This window comes from Macaca thibetana, chromosome 19, assembly GCF_024542745.1.
Source record: "Macaca thibetana thibetana isolate TM-01 chromosome 19, ASM2454274v1, whole genome shotgun sequence".
In the NCBI taxonomy this organism is placed as follows: Eukaryota; Metazoa; Chordata; class Mammalia; order Primates; family Cercopithecidae; genus Macaca; species Macaca thibetana.
In genome coordinates this window covers 27,562,541-27,581,158 of record NC_065596.1, presented here as the reverse complement: position 1 = coordinate 27,581,158, position 18,618 = coordinate 27,562,541, and the positions used below count along the sequence as shown (strand labels likewise).

The 18,618-nt window shown below is 43.7% G+C and overlaps 3 protein-coding genes across 5 annotated transcripts in view; 1 reads left to right on the top strand and 2 right to left on the bottom strand.

Annotated features, from left to right (window-relative positions):
• The window catches only part of SAE1 (SUMO1 activating enzyme subunit 1), a 549,006-nt gene that overhangs the window by 313,268 nt on the left and 217,120 nt on the right, over window positions 1-18,618 (bottom strand). The gene's annotated exons all lie outside the window — the stretch shown is intronic.
• The window catches only part of AP2S1 (adaptor related protein complex 2 subunit sigma 1), a 400,774-nt gene that overhangs the window by 322,670 nt on the left and 59,486 nt on the right, over window positions 1-18,618 (top strand). Inside the window, exon 1 of one of the 3 annotated variants that reach the window (XM_050772344.1) lies at window positions 7,342-7,345. The exons of the other annotated variants lie outside the window; for them this stretch is intronic. The gene's annotated coding sequence lies outside the window, so the exon portion shown is untranslated. Of the gene's footprint in view, window positions 1-7,341; window positions 7,346-18,618 lie in introns of those variants that run through there. 3 annotated transcript variants of the gene reach the window in all.
• Window positions 1-18,618, bottom strand: part of ARHGAP35 (Rho GTPase activating protein 35) — a 150,186-nt gene that overhangs the window by 94,197 nt on the left and 37,371 nt on the right. The gene's annotated exons all lie outside the window — the stretch shown is intronic.

Genomic DNA, 18,618 nt, shown 5'->3' with positions numbered 1-18,618 from the left:
AAAACAAAACAAAACAAAACACCAGCCTGCTCTCAAACCTCAAGAAATAAAGATACTGGCTCTATTTTGAAATGAACTAAAATGTATTATCCATTCAACACCTTGGTTATACTTTTTAATGGCATATTTTCATTTATTTGAAGGCTGCTAAAGAAAGCAACACTCAACTCTGAATAATGTAGAACTGATTATTTTATTTTATGAGATGGATTCTTGCTCTGTCACCCATGCTGGAGTGCAGTGGTGTAATCATAGCTCACTACAGCCTCCACCTCCTGGGCTCAAGTGATCCTCCCACTTCAGCATCTCAAGTAGCTAGGACTACAAGTGCAAGCCATCATGCCTGGCTAATTTATTATTATTATTATTGTTATTATTTAGAAATGGGGTCTTGCTATGTCGCCCAGGCTGGTCTCAAACTCCTGGCCTCAAGCAACCCTCTCACCTCAGCCTCCCAAAGTGCTGGGATCATAGGCATGAGCCACTGTGCCCAGTCACGACTGATATTTTTAAACCCAGAATGCTGCTGATCATTAAAATAGCTACAAAAAATGAAAATCAGCTGGCATGGAAGTGGTTAATTTTGGGACACCTGGTAACCTTCCACTTGTTAGAAACCTAATAAGTTTCTTGGTGTAAGTATACTCTTCTTAGCTTTGATGTCTGGATAATGCAGTTTTACTAGTTCCTCAATTGGACTGAATTACACGGTAAACAAAGACTGTTATAAATCTAAAAACGTCTCAAACACTCGATTTAAAGGAAATAACTTTAAGTGCTTGGTCACAAATACATTCAACTTTTCTAAGAGGTGGGTAAAAAAAATTAGCTGAGTCACTAAATTTAATGATCTGAAGGCCACAAAGAAAGAGAAAGTAGGAGACAGGGCATATCCAAGACTTCACAATGTCTAATTTAGAGTTTAAATCTGATGGGAGCCAGTGTTCTCAGCGGGCAACTAAGATACACAACAGAATCTGAATGTCCATTCTAATAATTTTCCAATGCTAATCCTTTTTAAATGGAAGAGTTAAAACAGAGGGGAAAAAAAGGATCCTTTAAAAATGGTAACTACTTTTATCTTTGAGCTTTATAGAGAGATTTACATTAGAAAAATAGAAACACAGGACTTCATAGTTTCCCATTTTATGCCATGAGTCAACTACTTCAGAGAGGAAAATACTTCAGAAGTATTTTGGTTTCTCAGTCACAAATACATGCTGTAATAAAACATAATGCAAATATCTATGTGCCTTCTTCAAACTGTCACCAAGCATCTAGAGTTGTTCGTGATTTGTTTAATCAAGACACAAGCTCCCCACCAGAGTGCCTCAACTGGAAGGTAGAAGGAGGGTGTTTTCTTTTTTAACACCTCTATGAAACACCCAGGGCAAGAAGTGGTAACATTTCCAAGATAGCACACATTTTTGTAGGACCTAGAAATGCCATCGTGATCCCAGATTTACTACGACTGGGAAAGTTCATACTGTCAACAGCTCTATCGGCATATGCCTGGAAGTGTGTGTATCACCCTTCCAACCCAGCAACCTCATCCCTCTCTCCCTGAAGTAGACATTTGTGTGCTCCGTAATCTAGAATGCTCCCTAAGACACAAATCTTCCACCATTATCCATAATCAAAATTACCATCTCCACCTGAGAATATTCAACAACTTTTGAAACACATTGAGTTTCAAATAATCACATACAGAACACCACCAACTAATAACAGTATAAGGAAATAATTTCATACAGAACTACAAGCAAAGAAAGTAAAATACTTGTTATCACAATTTTCCTTAATCTCAATAGCGGAAAGAAACGGAAATATACATCGTAACGGAAAGCAAAAAAGCATTCTCTAAACCTCCAAAAACCTCGTATTTCTCAACATCTTACATTTCTACGTCTTCAAACCTATGAATTCCCATTACCAGCTGGTTAAAATGTTTGCATTTGGTAGATACTTGAAAAGACTCAGTTGTGGGTTGGGAGAGGTGGAACAAGAACTATATCTATGTAGGAAGCACTTTCCATGTCAGGTAGGCATGGAAGTTTTCCAGAGGAATGTATTAATACTTACCAAATAGGCCAGGAAGGATGGGATATAAAAGTTTCAACAAGAAGAGAACACGGCCAGGCGCGGTGGCTCACACCTGTAATCCTAGCACTTTAGGAGTCCAAGCGGGCAGATCATGAGGTCAGGAGATTGAGACCATCCTGGCCAACACGATGAAGCCCTGTCTCTACTAAAAAAAATACAAAAAATTAGCCAGATGTGGTGGCGGGAGCCTGTAGTCCCAGCTACTCGGGAGGCTGAGGCAGGAGAATGGCATGAACCCGGGAGGCGGAGCTTGCAGTGAGCCGAGATTGTGCCACTGCACTCTAGCCTGAGCAACAGAGTGAGACTCTGTCTCGGAAAACAAATAAATAAATAAATAAAAGAAGACAACACTGGCTGGGCGTGGCGGCTCATGCCTGTAATCCCAGCACTTTGGGAGGCCAAGGCAGGTGGATCACCTGAGGTCAGGAGTTCAAGACCAGCCTGGTCAACATGGTAAAACTCCGTCTCTACTGAAAATACAAAAATTAGCCAGGTATGGTTGTGGGCGCCAGTAATCCTAGCTACTTGGGAGGCTGAGACAGGAGAATCACTTGAACCCTAGAAGCGGAGGTTGCAGTGAGCCGAGATCGTGCCACTGAGCTCCAGCCTGGGCAACACGAGTGAAATTCCATCTCAAAAAAAAAAGAGAAGGGAATACTATTCTCTGGCTTATTAAACCACTGAATTTAAGCGAAACATTTTCTTAAAACCCAATGCTTCCATTTTCATATTAATAAATGTTAAAGTAAACTTCTTTAGGGTTTTTGTTTGTTTTTCCTTTTGAATAAAGATAAATTAGAGAAGAAAAGTTGGAAGTGGAGTCCAAGGTCCTTATTCATCCAATTCATTCATCTGTAAAATCCAGATGAATTTAGAGAGAACCTTAATTAGTAATATGCAAAAATGATGTGTTAGGGCATTTAGGTGTAAAAGGGAATTATAATCTTTTTGAATCTGAGTGAGATATAGAGGGCATTTTCATTTTCTATGTATGATTTGTCAGAATCTGAAGCAATACCCTTATTCTACTCATCTGTTTACCACATGAAGAGTATCTTACAGAAGGATTCCATCAAACTCAACAAGGACAACAGAATCTCTAAAGCTGAGTAAAAGAGAAACATCCCCATTTGATAGATCTAGTTATATAGCAGCTAAATTCCCTCCTTCCTGCATATTTCAGAATGTTAATCATTTTTGTATTACCCTAATCTTTGAAATTAAGGACTGAACTGTCCATCACCCAAATGAAATGCATACTCACATAGCAAAGACAATGTGATCAAACAAAAGGAACGGGTACTGTCTTTGCTGACAAGGATCTTATAATTTACTTGAGACACAATATTTACACTTAAAAAAATAGCCAAACCATAAGACAACAAATGATACAGACCATTTCCTGGGATCCAGAGAAAGAAAAATCATTCAATCTGGAGTAAGTGAGAAAGGCATCAGGCAGAAGTAAAATTTGAATTGGTCCTTAAAAGACTGGCAGAGTTTGGAGAGGTGACATAAAAGGCACGAATAATAGTGACTAAAATGGGAAAGCACTAAACGGGTTTTGGGACAGATTGACTGAAAAAGGGTTTCCAAGAATGGGAGACAGAAGATGAGATGGGCAGTCGGGGCTCAGATTACCAACAAGCTGTATGTTTACTCTGAGAATCAAATATGAAAATAATCGAGCGGGGCGCAGTGGCTCGCACCTGTAATCCCAGCACTTTGGAAGGCCAAAGTGGGAGGACTCCTTGAGCCCAGGAGTTCAAGACCAGTGAGAACCCTTCTCTATAAAAAATTTAGGCAGGGCACAGTGGCTCACACCTGTAATCCCTAAACTTTGGGAGGCTGAGGTGGGTGGATCACATGAGCTCAGGAGTTCAAGACCAGCCTGGGCAACATGGCAAAACCCTTTCTCTACAAAAAAATACAAAAAATTAGCTGGGTGTGGTGATGCACACCTGTGGTCCCAGCTACTGGGGAGGTTGAAGTGGGAGGATCACTTGAGCTCAGCAGGCAGAGGTTGCAGTGAGCTGAGACTGCACCACTGCACTCCAGCCTGGGCAACAGAGTACAACCCTGTCTCAAAAATTTTAAAAATTGGCCAGGTGTGGTGGCTCACGCCTGTAATCCCAGCACTTTGGGAGGCCAAAGTGGGTGGATCACTTGAGGTCAGGAGTCTGAAACTAGCCTGGCCAACATGGTGAAACCCCATTTCTACTAAAAAAACAAACAAACAAACAAAATTAGCTGGGTGAGGTGGTGCATGCATGTAATCCTAGCTACTCAGGAGGCTGAGGTGGGAGGATGGCTTGAACCTGGGAGGTAGAGGTTGCAGTGAGCCAAGATCGCACTACTGCACTTCAGCCTGCGCAGCAGAGTGAGACTCTGTCTCAAAAAAAAAAAAAAAAAAAAAAAAAAAGAAAAAAAGAAAATAAAAAATTAACCAGGCATGGTGGCATGTGCCTGTGATCCCAGTTACTTGGAAGAGTGAGGCAGGAGGCTTGCTTGAGCCCAGAAGTTCGAGGTTACAGTGATCTATAATCACATCACTGCACTGTAGCCTGGGTGACAGAGTTAGATACCATCTCAAAATAGTAATAATAATCTTTTACCCCATTGAGTTATTTATTGTTAGTACACTGCTACCTCAACTACTCACCCAACAAATTAACACAGTCTAAGGAGTTAATCATCTTACATAAACGAAAACTCCATTTGAATATAGCAATTATATGTCTACCTTTCAGTCCAATGCAAATTAAAATAACAACATTGAGCTGGGTGGTGGCTCATACCTGTAGTCCCAGCTACTTAGGGGGTTCAGGTGGGAAGATCACCTGAGCCCAGGAGTTCAAGGCTGCAGTGCACCATTATCACATCTATGAAAAGCCACTTCACTCTAGCCTGGGCAACACAGGACCTACTTCTAAAACACATAAAATAATAACATTGTGGGGATGGTATGCAAAACCAGGATTTGCAAAGGGAAAAAAGAAAGTGACATTTGCCCAGAACAGTGTTGGTGGGGTGGTTGTTCCCACTAGCATAGGCTGCATACACTTATACTTACCCCTACCCAATGTGAGAGGAAGATTTCCTCTTAGCCACGGAATCTCACTATATCCCTAGGGCTCTGGGTATAGGCAATCTCTAAAATGGGTCATGTGGATCTTTAGAAAGACTGATTTAAGTGTTTGCCTATCTGGGCTTGAAACACGTGGTCTCATGCAACAGATTCTTGGATATTGATTACGTGCATTCAGCTCTCACTATACCCTCTATAAATTCAATGTGCAGCACACTCCAGAAGACCGAAGGAAACCACAAAGGGATCAGTAGACTTTCAAGGGCTAGTAACTCACATGCCTGTTTTGAAAATAATCTGGCCTAAAGTTTTTTTGTTTTTGTTTTTTAAATATGGTCTCACTCTGTTCCCTAGGCTGGAGTGTGGTGGTGCAATCACAGCTCACTGAAGTTTTTGTTTTTTAAATATGGTCTCACTCTGTTCCCTAGGCTGGAGTGTGGTGGTGCAATCACAGCTCACTGAAGTTTTTGTTTTTTAAATATGGTCTCACTCTGTTCCCTAGGCTGGAGTGTGGTGGTGCAATCACAGCTCACAGAAGTCTCAACCTCCAGGGCTCAGGCGATTCTGCCACCTCAACCTCCCGAGTAGCTCGGACTACAAGTGCATGCCACCACGGCTGGCTAATTTTTTAAATTTTTTTGTAGAGACGGGGTCTCACTATGTTACCCAGGCTGGTCTTGAACTTCTGAGATCAAGCGATCCTCCCACCTCAGCCTCCCAAAGTGTTGGGATTACAGGCGTCAGCCACACCACTCTTGGCCCTAAAGTTAATTTTTAAAGAGTAGCTATGAAAGATTTTCTGACATTCCATTTATACTTTTTGCAAATGTCTCCCCCGCCCCTCTTGATTTGTCCTCCCCACCTTCATGCAATCCCTGCTTAAAGGTTCTTCGGATTCCAGGGCAGAAAAACAGAACTATGTTGCTACCTTACCGTCCTAGCCAGCCCATACTAAATACAGCAAGTAGCCCATTTTTCCCCTGCCACAGTTCTCACCCTTCCAGGCTTGCAGAACTCTACAGGCTGGTCCCAAAGAAACAGAATTTCTAAGCTATGTTATCCACAGGATGAAATCAAATTCCCCTGATGAATAAAGGGAGCCGCTTTTAGCCAAAGTACTTCCTTAAGCTTTATCCTCAGCAGCTTTCTACCAGGTAACTATGGAATTCTAATTAAGCTATCTGATCAAAGTATAAAGCAAATATAAACAAAGACAAAATCAAAGCTAAGAAGTCTTTCTCACTGATTTAGCATAATTTCTGAGTTTATATTAAGAAAAACAACAACAAAAATCAGGATTCCAGGTAAGCTGCAAAAATATTCTACGTCAAAGCGAATACAAAACCAAGGCAAATTCGAAATTGGAGGCACTCCAATAAGCCTAGGTATCACAGCATAATTACTATTACCACAGTGAGCCGAGATTCTTACCAAGTCAAAATACAAAAACACAGCCGAGTCTCACCTTTGAAATTTCCTGGCATTAAGACCAATTTTACACTGATTTTTGAAATGGTAAGTAAAACCTATAAAATTATTCCAGCAGTTGCTTCTAAGCAGTTCTAATCTATTAATTGTTTTAAACTCACTAGGAAAAAAGTTCTTTTTGAAAGAACATTCTCTATATAAATGTCCCTGATGCAAGAAGAGTGGAGGCTGCGTCCAGCCAAATGTGCCTCGCCAACAAAGGACAGTGCTGAAGAAACAGGCATTTCTGTCCATTGGGAAAAATGGGTCAGCTTATTTTCAAGTCCAACAGTAAGCCTTGCTATTCCCTGATGGCATGTTAGGATGACATGAGGATTTCAGCCCATTATTTCTAATTATTCTTCACTATTCATTTGCATTATTCTGTAAACTGCCAGTCCTAAAACAGGTTATCGCAAGTAATAAAAGTTATACCACATGTATACCCTTCTTTTAAAAAGGACGGTTGGCTTTTATTTTACCTAATGCACCTGTAGTGAAGCTAAGACCAAGCTAAGAAGCTAAGAAAAAAGGGCCGGGCGCGGTGGCTCACGCCTGTAATCCCAGCACTTTGGGAGGCCGAGGCGGGTGGGTCACGAGGTCAGGAGATCAGGACCATCCTGGCTAACATGGTGAAACCCCATCTCTACTAAAAATACAAAAATTAGCCCCGCAAGGCGGTGGGGGCCTGTAGTCCCAGCTACTCGGGAGGCTGAGCCAGGAGAATGGTGTGAACCTGGGAGGCGGAGCTTGCAGTGAGCTGAGATCACGCCACTGCACTCCAGCCTGGGCGACAGAGGGAGACTCCCTCTCAAAAAAAAAAAAAAAAAAAAGAAAAGAAAAAGAAAGAAAGGAACAGAATGAATGGAACCAACATCTAAATCCAGCAAATTCTAGTAGGGAACAATTTGGATTTAGAGATTAAAGAACTACAGATTCACATTAGCAAAATAAATATCATCTTTCCATTTTCTGGCCTCCAAATTTACTTAAAATTTACTTACATGCTCGCCTTATTTCAAATGAAGTTAAAAACAGAGGTATGAGAGAAATGAAAAAATGAACAGTTACAAGGCAGAACATGAAGAGGGTCCTGGAATCAGCACATACTTGTGCCCTAGGGTCAATTAAACATACTCATCATATTTGAAAATCCGCTAAATTGAGGCTGTTTGTTCCTACCTTCTAGAGATGAATATGAGTTAATAGGTTTAAAATTAAAAGGATTTTTTTGAATGAAAACGTTACATGTGGGCACTATTAACAAAAATTTGGAGGCCAGGCGCGGTGGCTCAAGCCTGTAATCCCAGCACTTTGGGAGGCTGAGACGGGCAGATCACGAGGTCAGGAGATCGAGACCATCCTGGCTAACACGGTGAAACCCCGTCTCTACTAAAAAATACAAAAAGAAACTAGCCGGGCGAGGTGGTGGGCGCCTGTAGTCCCAGCTACTCGGGAGGCTGAGGAAGGAGAATGGCGTAAACCTGGGAGGCGGAGCTTGCAGTGAGCTGAGATCTGACCACTGCACTCCAGCCCGGGTGACAGAGCGAGACTCTGTCTCAAAAAAAACAAAAACAAAAATTTGGGCCAGGTGCGGTGGCTCACACCTGTAATCCCAGCACTTTGGGAGGCCGAGGTGGGTGGATCATGAGGTCAGGAGATCGAGACCATCCTGGCTAACACGGTGAAACCTGTCTCTACTAAACATACAAAAAATTAGCTGGGCATGGTGGCGGGCGCCTGTAGTCCCAGCTACTGAGGACTGAGGCAGAAAAATGGCTGAGGCAGAAAAATGGCGTGAACCCGGGAGGCGGAGCTTGCAGTGAGCCGAGATCGTGCCACTGTACTCCAGCCTGGGCAACAGAGCGAGACTCTGTCTCAAAAAAAAAAAAATTATTATAAAATATTTCTTATTCTTAATATTTTTTATTAAGAAATAATATTCTTCTTTTTAGACAGAGTCTCACTCTGTCACCCAGGCTGGAGCACAGTGTGGTGTAATCACAGCTCACTGCAGCCTCAATCTCCCCAGGATCAGGTGATCCTCTCACCTCAGCCTCCAGAGTAGCTGGGACTACAGGTGTGTGCCATCATGCCTGGCTAACTTCTCTATTTTTTGTAGAGATGGGGTGTTACCATGGTGCCCAGGCTGGTCTCAAACTCCTGGGCTCATGCAATCCACCCACCTCAGCCTCCCAAAGTGCTGGGATTGCAGGTGTGACCCACTGCACCCAGCCAAAATATTATTTCTTATTCAAATATTTATCATCTGTATTTGAAAGCAGCATTTTGGATTCCTGCTTTGAGACTAAGGAGACAGGACAGAAAAAGGACCATTGGCTTTTATTTTAGCTAATGCATCTGTACTGAAGCCAAGGCTAAGAAGCTAAGAAACAGAATGAATGGAACCAAGGAAAATACTAACTACAAAGTGGAGCTTCTGTTCTATTTCTGGACTTGGGTAGTGGTTATATTGGTATTCACTTTATAGTTGTTCACACCGTACATACTTTATACACTTTTCTATACACTCTCCCGCTTCTACACTAGGCCCCTGCCTGGGGTCATGTCAAACAGGTGACTCTAATCCTGGCTGCATAGCAAGATAGAAGAAATACAGAGAAGCAGTGCCCTGGGGAACCCTGGATAGAACTGGCACATTTTAAGGCTCAACAGGTGGCATGTCAGACCTTTCACCCTCAAGAAAGCAAGTCCAATTTGATCTGTTTCTGTTTATTTTTATGAGACAGGGTCTCATTCCGTCACCCAGGCTGGAGTAGAGTGACACAATCATGGCTAACTGTAGCCTTGATCTCCTGGGCTCAAGCAATCCTCCCACCAAGCCTCCCGAGTAGCTGGGCCACCATGCCCACCTAATTTTTTTAATTTTTATTTTTTGTAAAGACAGGATCTCACTATGTAGCCCAGGCTGGTACAGAACTCCTGGGCTCAAGCAATCCTCTCGCCTTGGCCTCCCAAAGTGCTGGAGTTACAGGTGTGAGCCACCTTACCTAGCTTTTGATCTGTTTTGTATGTTTGTGTCCCATGTTAAAAAAAAAAAAAAAGTGGATGGGCACAGTGGCTCACGCCTATAATCCCAGCACTTTGGGAGGTTGAGGCAGGTGAATCACGAGGTCAGGAGTTCAAGACCAGCCTGGCCAAGATGGTGAAACCCCCATCTCTACTAAAAATACAAAATTAGTTGGGCACAGTGGCTCACGCCTGTAATCCCAGCACTTTGGGAGGCTGAGGTGGGCGGATCATGTGAGGTTAGGGGTTCGAGAACAGCCTGGCCAAAATGGTGAAACACTGTCTCTACTAAAAATACAAAGAAATTAGCCAGGCATGGTGGCATGTACCTGTAGTCCTAGCTACTCAGCAGGCTGAGGTACCAGAATCATCTGAACCTGGGAGGCGGAGGTTGCAGCAAGCCGAGATCGCGCCATTGCACTCCAGCCTGGGCGACAGAGTAAGACTCCGTCTCAGGTGCGGTGGTGAAAAATACAAAAATTAGCCGGGCGCAGTGGCAGGCACCTGTAGTCCCAGCTACTCGGGAGGCTGAGGCAGGAGAATCTCTTGAACCTGGGTGGCAGAGGTGGCAGTGAGCCGAGATCGCACCACTGCACTCCAGCCTGGGTGGGTGACACAGCGAGACTCCAACTCAAAAAAAAAAAAAGAAGTCTTAAGTTCTACTTTTAGTAGAGATGAGGTTTCACCATCTTGGCCAGGCTGGCCTCGATCTCCTGATCCACCCATCTCAGCCTCCCAAAGTGCTCAGATTACAGGCATGAGCCACCATGCCAGATCTACAGTTGTTGTTGTTGTTTTTTTTCTCCCAAAAAAGAAGTTAAAAAAATTTCATGGTTCAAAAAACCATTTAATGCTCAGACATTTGGTGTTCTAATTTCCAAGCTAGGCCAGGAGACAAGAGGCTTGTAATCTGTCCCCTAAACCTTTTCTTCTCCTCCTCTCATTTGGTAAGCCCATCCAGATTAGTAACTGAGACAGAGAGAAAGGAAATAACTCAGCTAGATAGACACGAACCCCAGTTCGGAACCCAGGTCTCCTGACACCACCCCCAGCTCTTGTCCCTCCACTCCCCTCACTGCCCTGGCTAGAGAACAGGAACGCGGAGCATAGGCACATATGGCAGGAGATGCTGAGGGCAAGTCTGTGGAGGGCCCTGACATGCTAAAGACAGTCTGGACTTCATCCTTTGAGGAACCACAGGCTTCTGAGCAAGAATGGCTTGGTCAGGACCGGACTGGAGAAAGGAATTCTGAGAGTGATCTGTGCCCTCTCCCCCGCCACCTCTGTCCTGCTATTTCACTCTCATCCACTGGATAAACACTTCCCATGTAAAGGCCAACTCCAACCTGGTCATAATAAGCACTAGGAAAAACAACTGCTTTACGATGGAATCATGGAAATGCTGACACAGTGGTGGTGTGAGATGCTCCTTTGAAGAGCCTTGTCAGGCCCAGTCTTTGTAATTTCGCGGTGGCTCACAGGAAGCGCCTGGGAGCCAGATGCTTTCTGCCTGTGCTCAAGGCCGTAATTTCCTTCCCATACTTAAACCGATGACCCTGTGTCTCGCTGACAGGGGAGTCAGCCAAGGGAACAGGGCAGATAAAGAAGCAGCAAAATCTGAGGAAAACTGGCTGATTTGAAAAAAAATTCCTAAGATTCTTCTTGAGATGAACAACTAGGAAGACTTCCAGATGCACATGATCTGCTGTCTCTGAATGAAAGCCGCTGGAAGGCAGGCCAAGTTGGGAACGCTGGCAGCCAGCTCCCTCACGTCACAGATGCGGAAGCTGAAGGGGAGAGGGGAGGGCAGTCCCAGAAGCTGCTGTCAGAGCTGTCTATGCGCTAAGAAGGCTTCGCGCCCACTCCCCACCCCCATCCCAGCGCTGTCTCTCCACACTCTGCAGAGATGGTCACGTTAATCAAGGCCCTAGAGTCAAAGTGACTAGAAAGGGGACAAAAAAAAAATGACATCCTGCCAGTCCCATTTATTACAGCAATAATCTCCACCCCTCACTAAATGTATACTTCTATAAAATTCTGCTTATATGTTCTATATGGCACCTAGCCACCACTCAACACTTCAAGATACATTTCAGAAAAAAAAAAAAAAAAAAAGACGAATTTCAAACTATAAGTAACATATCCTGTTGGGGAGCCCAAAAATAACTAAGAAAACATTTGTGATCATACAAGGAACTGAATAAGTGCATTTTCTACAAAGTGCTAGCTTCATGATTTTCCTTTAGATAAGATACCAGAATAGTAGTTTGTTCTTCCTTATCAATCGTCATTCCTTAGAAAGTGTTTGGCCAGTAATAATATCAGGAAGATCAATGAGTCATCTCCTATCACTGGTTTAGCCCTCGGACTTAAGAAGGAAAACAGGTCTGGCCTACTCTTCCATGACAGCTGTCCTAATTGCTAGAGGAAGTCACCTTGACCTCATATATTTGGCTGCTATTCAGAACACTATGTCTCTTGGTCCAAATTATCAAAAGCATACGTTAGGTAACAACATACCTTTCTCAGTTACATATGCACAGAATGCCCAAGATAAACCCACTGAGTGGTTCCCTCCGTGGCCTCACCTCCCACTCCCTGGCTCTGAATGGCACTGGGAAGAGCACAGAGCAGCTACTTTCTTTTGAATCATCTTAAAATCAACGCACAACAAATAGCTACTGTGGATTTCTAACTCACACCAGCAAGAATGGAATAGGAAAGCACATCACCATTATAAAAACCTTGTCAGCAGACCGACTCTGACTCCCATGGCATCTACTATGTTAAAATCTTATGGGAAACTTGTACCGTAGCTAATGTGATTACTGTGTGCAGAATGAAGAGAGGGTTTGGGGATGAGTAGGTGTCTCAACCCAGTTCCTTCACTATTGCATGTATCTCCCTAATGCCGCAGACCACTCCCTGGCCCCTGAGTCCATCTATGATTTCTGCTTTCTGCTCAGACAACCCACTGTCAAGGCTTTAACTTAAGACAGCCTGTCAGAGCCTTAGCTTTGCCATCTCTAACACCATGATCCCTTCTGGCTATTACCGCTCCTCAAGGGTACAGGTGTGGGCACAGAAACATATATAATTTGTTCATACCAAAATGTGATATCATACACACCAACCCTTTAGTCTTCTTCACTGAGGACATCATGGATTGCATTCAGATAAAGAGCCCTTTTTGCCCAGTGAAGAATCATATACAATAGAATAAGGTGGGATTTTTCTCGCTGTGTGTGTTGGGGGGAGTTTTGTGATAACGTGTTGCTCCTTGAATGTAAATATTCCTCTACTGTCTTATTTAAAACATTAGAGGGGGCCGTGGTGATTAAAATATATGTCATGGCTTGTCAAGCCTCATGACTACCTGAGTTCAAGAAACAGGCTGCTCGACTCCATTTTCCTTACTGACTGTAACAAAAAGCTAAGCTCAGCCAGTTGAATCATGAGAGCTAAAAGCCAAGTGAGGTACAGCTGGGCTCAAAAGCTGTATGTCCACATTCCATACCGGTAAGGCTGCCGGGAGCAGATGGCACAGACCGGGCTACAGTGTGTTCAATATGGCCTTCTCACCCCTTTCTCCGCTCCCCTAACCCAAACCTGCATTCCTACAGGCACAAACCCCACTCCATAGTGGAATACAGTAAGGCCAGTGTTGTCTGGAGTCACAAAGTTTTATATATGATTGCTTCTAATTAAAGATCATTTGATTTTAAGAAGTTAATAAAAAGGCCATAAACCTGTATCATTCCATAAGAATGCCAAGAATGCTAAGTACCCAACTAATATTCTTCCAGAGTGACTTTTATTAAAGGCTGCCTCTACTACTTTGCCAACTAACATGTCAGGTGGCAGAAACATTCCCACCTATCACAGGCTACTCAACTTTAAAAAGCAAAGGCAAGTGAAAAGGTCTTCTTTAAGTAATCAAATCAGTTCAAATTCCTCCTGCAAAAAATCCTAGTATAAACAAACTCAAAAATGGCAAAATCAAAGTTTAAAAAGCCACTTACAGTGCCGGCAAGTGATTCAGAAGAATTCTGAGAAAGGTAATATTAACATTTTAGTGGTAGAACACTTGGAGAGGAGCCAGGAAGCCTAGACTCTCTCCTAGCTAGGTCATTAAATCTCGCAGGGGGAGGGAAAGCATACACAGATAAAAACTAGTTAAATGGCATCTCATAGCCAAGCTATCTTGACAGCTCTCATCTGTCAGCAGGATCACTGGACAATGACGTTCTTCAAGGAGACAGGTAAGTCTCTAGGGGCTAATGATAACCTAAGTGCATGCAATTATAATCAGAATGATAACGATCAATCCCTACCCTTGGAATGGGCACTCAAATTCAACAGCTGAGAAAGCCAACATATCTGCTGCCAGGGAATCTAGATCGCCTGGATCCCCACAGCCTCATGTGTTTCTTCCCATGTATACTCTCGGTCTCCTAGAGCAGCAAGTTATCTTTTAAAAAACATATTTGATCATTTTTTTGTGTAAGACAGAATCTAAGCTGTCACCCAGGCTGGAGTGCAATGGTACGATCTCGGCTCACTGCAACCTCCGCCTCCCGGGTTCAAGTGATTCTCCTGCCCCACCCTCCCAAGTAGCTGAAACTACAGGCGTGCGTCACCATGCCCAGCTAATTTTTGTATTTTTAGTAGAGATGAGGTGTCACCACGTTGGCCAGGCTGGTCTCGAACTCCTGACCTCAAGTGATCCACCTGTCTCGGCCTCCCAAAGTGCTGGGATTACAGGGGTGAGCCACCATGCCTGGCCTGCTCTTATATTAAACCCTCAAATTCTTATTCCCTATGTGATCTCATCTCCACCATTCTGCCTTTTTCTCACTAGCCACTGTAGCCTTCCTTGGGTTCCCTGGATGCCCTCATTTATTTATTCTCATTCGCCCATTCAATCATTCAACAAAAATTACTGAGCAAGCACCTACTGCTGTGCCAGGCACTGTACTAGGCATGGGGATACAGCAATGAACAAAAGAGACAAAGATGCCTGCCTCATGGAACTTACATTCTAGCAGAGGGAAACAGACAATTACAAAGCAAACTTAGGTTAGGAGAGAAATAGAATGGGGAAAAGGTAAAGCAGGGTGAAAGCCCTGGCACATGGTAGAGGAGTATGCACGGAGCTGAAAGAGATGGCCAGAGTAGGTCCCATCGAGCAGGAGGTGTGGGAGCAGCCATGAGGGAGGCAAGGGAGTTAAGAATCTGTGCATCTGGGGGACAGTGTTCCAGGCAGCTGAACAGCAACTGCAAGGGCCCTAAGGCCGAGGAATTTTTTCTTTTTTTTGTTTTAATTTGTTTCTCATTAAATTGTTAACTCCAAAAAGATGGGGACTTAATGTCTTATCTATTCTGCTCCTCATGGGACCTCAGCACCACACACACTGCTGGCTCAACAAATACCTGCTAAATGCAATTAACGAATTAGTGTCTAAAGAAAAAACCAAAAAGCTGTCCACAAGTAATTTAAGTGTTACCTCAGTTATCAAGGCCCTGCAGAACTTGTTGCACAGGTTTCAAATCTGCTAATAAAGGCCAGGCATGGTGGCTCACGCCTGTAATCCCAACACTTTGGGAAGCCAAGGTGGGTGGATCACTTGAGGCCAGGAGTTCAAGACCAGCCTGGCCGACAGGGCAAAACTCCGTCTCTACTAAAAATACAAAAATTATGCAGGTATGGTGGCGCATGCCTGTAATTCCAGCTACTTGGGAGGCTGAGGCAGAGAATCACTTAAACCTGGGAGGCGGAGGCTGCAGTGAGCCGAGATTGTACCACTGCACTCCAACCTGGGTGACAGAGTGAGACTCCATCTCAAAACAAAAAAACAAAAAAACAAAAAAAAAACAAACAACAAATTTACGAATAAAGTTTACGATCAAAGTGAATTTAATGCCACTTCAAGGAAGATCCTAACAATACCATGATGAGTCTAACTTATCAAGGCATTATCCCAGAGAGGTAAAAGCATAAAAAGTAGAGAACTATGGCCTTTTCAAGAGCATAAGGTAATCGACAAACTCAATTTATATAGAAAAATCAACAGAAAATCAGGATTCATTATTTATTCCAATTACTTGCCCCAAGCCATTGACAGGTACATTAGTTAAAAGCATCTTGAATGAACTGTTTATCTCTAACTCCACTACCATAGCCTCAGTTCTTAAGACAGAAACAGCTCATTCAAGACAACTTTGTCTTGAATGTACAGGTTTTTATTATAGTCCTCAAGCCCTTAAAGCTTGAGCTATCATAAGAGTTTCCTCATTGGTGTGTCCCAGGTCAAATCACTGTGTAAACTGCTATGGGTTAATCTTTTTTTTTTTGGACAGGGTCTCACTCTGTCACCCAGGCTGGAATGCAGTGGCGAGATTATGGCTCACCACAGCCTCAACCTCCCAGGCTCAAGCGATCCTCCCGCTGCAGTTACTTGAGTAGCTGGGACTAGATGTGTGGGTGTGCTACCACGCCCGGCCAATTTTTGTGTTTTTTTGTAGAGACAAGGTTTCACCATGTTGGCCAGGCTGGTCTGAAACTCCTAGTCTCAAGTGATTGCCAGCCTCAGCCTCCCAAAGTGCCGAGATTACAGGCATGAGCCACCACACCTGACCTGGGTTAATCGTAAGACAGTTTTTACTACCACAATCCCAGTTCAATTTGACCCCAACCTTCTTTTCCACCTTCATTTCTAGCTATCCTTCAAAAAGAACTCCATGGTCCAGCTAAGTTATTCTCTGAACATGCCGTGAGCATTCCTGCCTCCACACCACCACTCTGGCTATCCCCTTATCTGGAATGCCACTGTGCCTCTTCTCCACCTCTCTGAATGTTATCAGTGTAAAATAATGCCTTCTCTGCCCATCTCTGTTATGAGAAATGCATCACCCAAGCAACTACAGCATTCATTTGGTCACATATGCCCTTCTACATTGTCTTCTGTATCAGCAGAACTGAAAGCCTGCACACTACATTTCCCAGATTCCTTTTGCTAGCTGGCTTCCACAGTTAGGTTTTCAAAGGCTGGAGACTGGTTGGCAAGTGGAAGGATAACGCCACTTTTTTCCTGTTGCTGCTCTGTCTTGGGGAGCAGCGGCGGTGGCGGCGGCGGCGGCGGCAGCAGCAGCAGCAGCAGCAGCAGCAGGAGCAGTGAACGACTATGGAAGAACGCAGGCAACTACACACACCACAGGTTCCAGCACATCAGCGCAGTGCTGGCTTCTGGGTTCCTGGTGAACTGCAGCAATACAGCTCCAACAGCAGCAGCAGCAGCTCATCTGTGCATGTAGGCTCCTGGGTTCTAGCCCACAGGCAGTTTTCTCATCTCTGGATAACAACCCTCTTCTCCCTTTTGCTCCGCCTAAGCCTTTCCAACATCTTTGTAATAAATCCCTTGCATTTAAATCCCTTCCTGCTGGAACTATCTAGAGTGGTTTCTACTTTCCTGATTGGACAATAACTGATACAACAACAGAGAATGAGGAAATAAAAACAGCAATATTAACTAAGATGGAAAATGAAATATAAAATGACAAAGGAATGAGGACTAGCAATTTTTAAAAATATCCCACAAAATGAAATCCCAGAAAATTTCTCCCTAGGTATATTCCAATTAATTTTTGAGTTCTGAAAATGAAGATGCTAGTTGGCTGTGTATTTAGTTGTTTTTCTTTTTCTTTTTCTTTTTTTTTTTTGAGACGGAGTCTCGCTCTGCCGCCCAGGCTGGAGTGCAGTGGCCGGATCTCAGCTCACTGCAAGCTCCGCCTCCCGGGTTCACGCCATTCTCCTGCCTCAGCCTCCCGAGTAGTTGGGACTACAGGCGCCCGCCACCGCGCCCGGCTAGTTTTTTGTATTTTTTAGTAGAGACGGGGTTTCACCGTGTTAGCCAGGATGGTCTCGATCTCCTGACCTCGTGATCCGCCCGTCTCGGCCTCCCAAAGTGCTGGGATTACAGGCTTGAGCCACCGCGCCCGGCCTCTTTTTCATTTTTAAAGAAAGTCAGTAAGTACTTTTTTTGACTAAATCAAGTTTCTGCGGAATTGGGAAAATCCTTCCTTTATGTTTCCTCAGAACTTTATATACAGAGGGCCCTTCTTTTTTTTTTTTTTTTTTTTGAGACAGAGTCTCGCATTGTAGCCAGGCTGGAGTGCAGTGGCGCAATCTCAGCTCACTGTAACCTCCGCTTCCCGGGTTCAAGCGATTCTCCTGGCTCAGCCTCCCAAGTAACTGGGATTACAGGCATGTCCCACCACGCCCAGCTCATTTTTGTATTTTTAGTAGAGCCAGGGTTTCACCATGTTGGCCAGGATGGTCTTGATCACCTGACCTCGAGATCCACTCACCTCAGCCTCCCAAAGTAGGCACTTCTTAGGTCATGTATCTGCCTGGTGACTGGTATAAGGCTTTGGAATTCACAGATTGGGAATTAAAGCCATGTAAATGGTCACTCTAATTCTAAAAAGCAACTTGAAAACAAATCTCATCCAAAGCACTCAGCAAAGGATTCCAAAGCCCTTTCAGCCCTGAAATGTAGCCACTGGTGAGGGAAGGTGGAAGAAGTTCAGCTGGCACATGGGGCAGAGATTTTTGCCTCTTCCTTGTCAAAGCTCCCCCTGACCCTGTAAAGGCTGTTTCTAGGTTTCTGTAGGGCCTCTTTTTTTTTTTTTTTTTTTTTTTGGTTAAAGATCTAGCCTGAAAATCCCATTACAAAAACTGCCTAGAACACAGTTTACCTTTCTTGGAAAGATGAAGAACCAGGTTAATCTGGAACACATTCAAATCCCCTGGCTCTTGAAACTCTGAGTTTTCAATCAGTTGGAGATTGCTTAGACAAATCTCTAAGTCCTAACTAAAATTCATTTTCAGGTATTATATTAAGCCAAGATAAGGATAAAATGTTGGAGGT